The following is a 7,902-nucleotide window of genomic DNA, read 5'->3' on the forward strand; positions in this document are numbered from 1 at the left end:
AAATGAATCCAGCAGGGACTCAGTGGCATGGTTTGCAAAGTTTAAAAGCCCCAAAGCGTAGAGCCTTTGAAGGAGAGACTGTCAACAGGCTCTGTAATCTGAAAACAACAGCTGTCTGCACGGGGTTTACAAGACAGCTTCTCAGAATAAAGCACGTCTATGGTGAAGATTAACGTCCCTCTGGGGAGGGCCTGGCAGAGAACGTGCCCCTCTCATTTGTACGTATTACCAGCCCTCTGGTTCCAGGAAATGTTGTGGCCACAAGGGCAGATGGAGGCCCATTGTCTGGTGTCTGCCGTTCTTCCTTTGGTCAGCAAGGGGATGCCAGCAAACATGGAAGTACTTAAAAAGGCATCATTTTTAATGACCCAGATCTGGAGATTTGACTTAGAAAAAAGAGTGTTTTAATCCCTCCCCTCCAATTAATCCCCCCACAACTGGCCATCAAAACCACTTGGCTGGTTAACTTAGAATGAACCAGAGAGCAGGCGACTTGAGGAATTTAAATCTTCCGGAAGGAAAAAGCAGGACTGGCTGGATGGGGACAAGGAAAGAGAGGACCCAGGACATCCAATCAAGGTCAGCCCTGCTAAGGGGTTTGAGAGGACAAGGCCATGCAAGGCAAAAGACTTTCGTCTTAGGAGACACAGCTCCTTGCCTGGATCCACACATCTCCCCTTAAACCCACAGCATACGCCATCCTGCCCTCATAGCTCAGAACAGAAACTGAGTCAGAGAAGGACGGTGAGGAGAGGTGATATCCTTTTTCTTTTTTTTTTAATTCATTATTTTAATTGGAAGATAATTACATTACAATATTGTGGTGGTTTTGGCCATACAACAGTGTGAATCAGCCATAGGTATACATGTGTCCCCTCCATCCTGAACCCCCTTGCCCACCTCCCTTCCCACCCCATCCCTCCAGGTTTTTTTAAACAGAGCCAGACAAAATGGTTTAAAGTCAAGCTTCTTACAGAGAAGAAGCAGAACCCTCACCCCCCACCCCTGGCCCCTGCCCACGGACAGGCCTGACCCTTTCAGAGTACTCTGGACTCCCTGCTGCCAGGACTCTTTGGCCACTGGCTCTCTCCCTGCTTGAACAGCCTCCACTCGCGATTGGCAGGAGAGGGTGTACAAATACCCCAGCTCCCTCTCCTCTCAGGAGGGACACAGAGGCATGGTCTGCACTGACTGCGCTGATCTGTGACCCTGCAGGATTAAACTCTGGCCGCCCAGAATAGGAACCTGATGGCTTTCTTCCCTCCCTGGCCCACCTACCCACCCTCTGCACGTGTGTTCTGGGCTCATCTTCCCAATAAATAACTTGCTCTTCAATCCGGTTCTCAGGATCCACTCTGGGTGGAAGCTAAATGAAGACAAGGGGCAGCTGGGGAAGGAGAGGGAAGCACAGGAGGGGACTTGTGCCCTGTGGGTTGCAGGTCCAGATTCCCAGATCGGAGTGTTACAGATAAACTGGAAATCTGGATTCCTAATATGAAATCCTTTCATGTTTATTTTTTGAGGGGTGGGTAGGAGAGGGATCACAAAATACACCCTCCTGGTCAAACCAGATGCATTAAGATTAGCCTGTGGTAAGGTCATCTCTGGCCTAAGATTGGAAGGAGAAGAGGGAGTGGTGAGCTGGCATTTTTCAGGATGACAACACGTACACGACGGGACAGCACAGAGTGATCCAGGGCCAGGCTGATTTTTCATGGTAGGGCGCTGAGACCTCCAGTACGAAATGAAGGAACCCTGGCTCTTTTGGCCAAGTAAGGCCGAAGTGACAGAGAGAACTCCCTTTGTCCTTTTCATATGACACCCCTGGTGCCACCTTCTTCACCTGCACCATCAGGGCCTCCACACCCCTGATGCCCTCTAGTCCTCAGACAAATTGAGTTCAACTCCCCAAATTGGATGGTAGAAAGAATTAGGGAGCTCAAGGAATTGGAGGTGAGTGTCCCCTCTTTAAAAGTACAGAGAACAGTCTTTAAAACACTGAAATGTCTAACCTATGAAAATGTGGCTGTTTGTCCAGAGATCTGGAGTTTCCACATGATATATCTCAGTTTTTGAAACACAAAGGCAGAACTGGAAATCACAGCATCCAATTGCTGCTCTGATCAAAAGTAGTCACTTGGTCTCTTACACTCCTCCAGTCATGGGGGGCTCACTACCTGAAACATCAATCCATTCTGGACGCTTTTGGAATGCCTTCCATTATATGCTGAAATCTACCTTTCTGGAACTCATCCCCATTGGCCAGATTCTGCTTTGTGTAACTATACACTTAAAATAGCAAAATTCAGCAGACAGGGAAGGAAACCAACCAGAAGGGTGTATCACAATCTCCAGAGTGGAGAGGGTGTCAGCAGTGAAAATGGTTTGAAAACACACAGGTGCTTGTTGTGATATTTAAAGTCAAGAAATGAAAAACAATATTTTCCATGATACAAATAAGAGCCTGATAGTACCCAGAATATATAAGATTTTTATATTCATCAAAAGGGAACATGGTGCTTGATAAGACTGAAGACCTTTGATTTGTTTCAGGTTCTCTTTCTGACATCTGAAGGCAGCTGTCATCCTTGACTCTCAGCCCCCTCCCCTTTGCGGCAATTACCCTCAGTTTCTGCAAACACTTCTTCTGACCCAGATCATGGCTCCCTCCCAACTTAAGCCACTTCTCAATTCAGCTCATCGTGTTCTTTTCAAACTGGGCATATGCACCTGGGAAGGTAACTGGAGATAAGATAGGGATTAGGTGAAACGTCAGGAAAAATGTTATTTTAAACAACTATTTTTAATGCTAAAACAAAGACTTTATTGTCAAGCAGATTACAATATCAGAATGCATCTTTTTTAGTAGTTCAAGAAACTTCAAAGATGTCCCTTGTGCCTTCTTCCTTCCTAGCTTTGTTTCTACATGGCCGTCCTTCTGAGTACTAGAGACAGTCTGTGTCTCTTTTTTATAAAAAGGACACTAATCCTAAGGGATCAGAGTGCCATTCTTATTTAAAATTTTATTATTGGAGTATAGTTGCTTTACAATGTTTCTTAATTTCTGCTGTGCAGCAACATGAATCAGCCATAAGTATACATATATACACTCTTTTTTTTTAGATTTCCTTCCCATTTAAGTCACCATAGAGCACCAAGTAGAGCTCTCTGTGCTATAGAGTAGGTTCTCTGTAGTTATGTATTTTATATATAGTAGTGTGTATATGGGAAGTGGGCTTCCCTGGTAGCTCAGCTGGTAAAGAATCTGCCTGCAATGCAGAAGACCCTGGTTCAATCCCTGGGTTAAGAAGATTCCCTGGAGAAAGGATAGGCTACCCACTCCAGTATTCTTGGGCTTCCCTGGTGGCTCAGACAGTAAAGAATCTGCCTGAAATGTGGGAGACCTGGGTTCAGTCCCTGGGTTGGGAAAGAGCTCCTGGAGGAGAGCATGGTAACCCACTCCAGTATTCTTGCCTGGAGAATCCCATGGACAGAGGAGCGTGGTGGGCTACAGTCCAGGATCGCAAAGAGTCAGACACAACTGAGCAACTAATCAGAGCCCAGTTCTGTGTGTAAATGTCAATCCCAATCTCCCAATTCATCCCAACCCTGTTGCCCACCCCCCACCCCCACCCCGCTTGGTGACCATAAGTTTGTTCTCTGTATCTGCGATTCTATTTCTGCTTTTTTCAAAATTATATTTATTTATTTGGCTGCATCAGGTCTTAGTCGGGGCAAGCAGGATCTTCACTGCAGCACTTGGGCTTCTCTAGGCACACAAGCTTCTCTCTAGTTGTGGCACAAGGGCTCAGTTGTCCCCTGGCACATGGGATCTCAGTTCCCTGACTGAGGATCAAACACACATCCCCTGCATTGGAAGGTGGATTCTTAACCATTGGACCACTAGGAAAGTCCTTCTATTGCTGTTTTGCAAGTAAGTTCATCTGTACCATTTTTCTAAACTCCACATATAAGTGATGTTAAATGGTATTTGTTTTTCTCTTTCTGACTTACTTCATTCTGTTTTACAACCTCTATGACCTCATTTAACCTTAATTGCTTCCCTGGTGGCTCAGAGGTTAAAGTGTCTGCCTCCAATGCAGGAGACCCGGGTTCGATCCCTGGGTCGGGAAGATCCCCTGGAGAAGGAAATGGTAACCCACTTCAGTATTCTTGCCTGGAGAATCCCATGGACGGAGAAGCTGGGTGGGCTACAGTCTACGGGGTCGCAAAGAGTCTGACACAACTGAGCAACTGCCCCACCACCACCTCCTTATAGGCAGGCTTCCCAGGTGGTGCTAGTGGTAAAGAAACCTGCCGGCCAATGCTAGAGATGCAGGTTCAATCCCTGGGTTGGGAAGATCCCCTGGAAGAGGGCATGGCAACCCACTCCACTATTCTTGCCTGGAGAATCCCATGGACAGAGGAGCCTGGTGGGCTACAGTCCATGGGATTGCAAAGAGTCAGATACAACTGAAGCTACTTAGCACACACATACCTCCTTATAGACCATCTCCAAATACAACCACTCTGGGATTATAGATCTCACACAGGAATTGGGGTGATGGCGGTGATGGCACAATTCAGTTTCGTTCATAGCAGCCCTGCCGGCACTGGTTTCTTTAAGGAAATGCCCTTATATCATGGAGATTATGAGTTTAAGTTCTATTGCCCTTATTGGTATTTCAGTTGGCAAGTCTGAGAGGCTCTGGGCCCTCAATGTGTCCATTGACAGGGTGATGCCCAAAGGAGGAGCCCTCTGGAGGGGGCTATTACCTCCCCCATACAGGACATATGTGGGGTGCCTCACCCAACTCCCCTTTATTACTAGCCAAAATTGAGTCAGGTTAGACCCAGCCTTGGAGTATGCAGAGGGGACAGGTTAGAGTTTGGGAATCTTGAAAGCAAAGCCAATAGAAATCACTGCCCATCCCAAATATGGAGTTTCTGACCTATGACTGCTTCCCTCCATCCCCAGGCTACAGATGGAGGCAGATCAGCTCATTTTTGTTTGGACCTCAAAATATTACATTTTCTTTCAAAACCTTCTATAATCCAAACAGCATGTGGTGACTTCTACAGTGACAATATGTTCATTTATTCATTAATTCAACAAATATTTATTGAGTCTCTACCATATGCCAGGAACAGTGTTTGGCAAATAGTGATCCCCAAGGACCTACTTGAATGACTAACTCAAATCCAGTGTATTATTAGCAAACTCACTGTTGGGGTGGGGGGTGCGTGTGTGTGCGTGTGTGTGTGTAGAGCTGATTCCCTTAAGTAGGCCAAAGGATGAGCTGTCTTATTTATATTTTTCCTCTGTTGAATAAAGCTATTTCCTAAGAGTTTGGGAATACTCATAAATTCTCACCTGAATCCAAATTAATGAAGTATAATGAGTGATGAACTTCAGACAGTCCATACTAGTTTGACTTCCACAATAACAGGAAACCTTTGAACTCAACAGCCCAGTCTACCCTTTTTTTTTTTTTTCCTTTCTCCTAACCATCCCAAGCAAAGTGCTCAGGGGGTTTATGTTCAGCTCTCAACAATGAAGATCCAGCACTCATCAGCTCAATTAATCATTCCTTTTTCCCAAAAATAATTCACCCAGCTCAATAGTTCTTCCCAGGTAGTGCTGGTGGTAAAGAAACCACCTGCTAATGTAGGAGACGTGACAGATATGGGTTCAATCCCTGGGTTGGGAAGATCCTCTGGAGGAGGGCATAGCAACCCACTCCAGCATTCTTGCCTGGAAAATCCCATGGACCAAAGAGCCTGGTGGGCTACAGTCCAAAGGGTCGCAAAGAGTTGGACATGACTGAAGCGACTTAGCACAAAGCACACACAATAGTTCTTAACCCTCAGTTCAGTCACTCAGTCATGTCTGGCTCTTTGCGATACAATGAACTACAGCACGCCAGGCTTCCCTGTCCATCACCAACTCCCAGAGCTTACTCAAACTCATGTCCATTGAGTCGGTGATGCCATCTAACCATTTCATCCTCTGTCATCCCCTTCTCCTCCCACCTTCGATCTTTCCCAGCATCAGGGTATTTTCCAATGAGTCAATTCTTCACATCAGGTGGCCAAAGTACTGGAGTTCCAGCTTTAGCAATCAGTCCTTCCACTGAATCTTAAAATCATCCCAGGAATTTTTAAAAAACAATGCTAGGACTTCTCTGATGGTCCAGTGGTTAAGAACCCACCTTGCACCATGGGTTCAATTTCTGTCCAAGGAACTAAGATCCCACATGTTGGGAGCAAGTAAGTCCACATACAGCAACTAGAGAGTTCGTGCACCGCAATGAAAGATACTGCATGATACAATGAAGATCCTGTATGCCACAACTAAGACCCAATGCAGCCAAATAAAGAAAAACTTTAAAAATATATAATGCCCAGGTGTCAAACCAAGAGACCATGTATGATTCAGTTGGTCTGGAGTGTGGTGTAGGTATTAGACTTTTTTTTTTTTTTTTCCCAAAAAAAAAACCTTCCCAAGTAATTCTAAAGCATAGTCATGGTGGGGAAGCACTGATACTCGTTTCCCCAAGACAGCTGCAAGACTTCTCCAAGAACCAACCTGGGTAACAGGCCTTACCTTGGTGCTGATGCCAACTTGGTGTTGTTGTTGGTGGTGGTGGTGGTGACTTGCTAAATCATATCTGACTCTTTGTGACCTCATGGACTGCAGCACACCAGGCTCCAGAGCTTTGCTAGATGCTGAAAAGAGTAGTCACTTAAGCACTGAGCTTCGTTCATACCATTTATACAATGGGCTCACTCCCTCTCCAGGTAGCAACCTGTGTTGACCTACATAAAGTGGGATGGCTCCAATGGTAGGACATAAAGCAGGAGAGCAAGGGCTGCTTTGGGTCAGGACAGTTTTCAGAGGAGCCATCCAATTGCACAACATCTCCACCCACTTCTTCCTTTATTGAAAGTGAAAGTGGCTCAGTCGCATGGGACTCTGCCAACACGTGTCTGATCCCATGTACTATACAGTTCATGGAATTATCCAGGGCAGAATAGTGGAGTGAGTAGCCTTTCCCTTCTCCAGGGGATCTTCCCAACCCAGAGATCAAACCCAGGTCTCCCGCATTGCAGATGGATTCTTTACCAACTGAGCTATGAATAGGAGAGAGTATTAAGATGCATTGCATAGATGTCTCCTAAACTGAAGTGAGTAATAAGAAAGTACGGTCTGCCAGTCTTAACTGCAGGCACCAGGGCATCTTAGGCCAAAACATAGCAACCGCCATTTTCTCATACTGTTGGTGTCTTGGTGGCAAAGAGCAGAAACCCACATTTGCACAAGCAATAAAAAGGAGACTATTTTTTGGAGACACCTCTCAAAACGCAAGGAGAGACCATGAAACTGGGCCTCATAGAGGACAAGAACAAGGGCCCCATAACCAGAGTCTCTCTCAAGCCTCATTGCCGGGAACCACTTTTCTCTGGATCTTCCTCATCTTTCTTTCTCTGTAAACTGGCTTCTCTATGAAACGCACATAGCCAGCACTCCTTAACATTTATGCTTTTGCAATTCAAGAAACAAGAAGAAACTCACTAGCATCTGCAAATGCTGGTTCCAAATGCTTGACAGTTGGGGGAGAATATGACTGGCTAAGCTTAGTCAAGTGACCACTCCTGGTCCAATCAGCTACATGCAGGGGTGGGATCTTGAGGTTTAAATATGGCTGTACGGTGAAGAGAGGATGGTCTCCGAGAAAGGAGAGATGAGCTGGAGATACTCTGCAGGTGGTGTCTTTTGCTATCACAGGGTGATTTCAGTGACAGTCTTATAAATGACCAGAGCTAATCTGAGCGTGTATTGGTCTCACTCCTAAAACCAGAAGTCACCATCCAGCCAACTTCAGGGCTCAAAAGCCAGGT

General features: G+C 45.8%; 1 long non-coding RNA gene and 1 other non-coding gene across 2 annotated transcripts; one reads left to right on the forward strand and one right to left on the reverse strand.

Moving 5' to 3' along the window:
- Positions 1–2,481: 2,481 nt before the first annotated feature.
- LOC129632123 (uncharacterized) lies at positions 2,482–7,673 on the reverse strand. The gene is made up of 3 exons (XR_008704306.1): positions 7,577–7,673; positions 6,608–6,729; positions 2,482–2,742 (listed from the first exon to the last, which is right to left on the reverse strand). It is a non-coding gene; the product is annotated as an uncharacterized LOC129632123 (long non-coding RNA).
- On the forward strand, positions 4,062–4,133 carry TRNAW-CCA (transfer RNA tryptophan (anticodon CCA)). Its single transcript has one exon. It is a non-coding gene; the product is annotated as a tRNA-Trp (tRNA).
- Positions 7,674–7,902: the final 229 nt, after the last annotated feature.

The sequence above is a fragment of the Bubalus kerabau genome, chromosome 17 (assembly GCF_029407905.1).
Source record: "Bubalus kerabau isolate K-KA32 ecotype Philippines breed swamp buffalo chromosome 17, PCC_UOA_SB_1v2, whole genome shotgun sequence".
Taxonomy (NCBI): domain Eukaryota; kingdom Metazoa; phylum Chordata; class Mammalia; order Artiodactyla; family Bovidae; genus Bubalus; species Bubalus kerabau.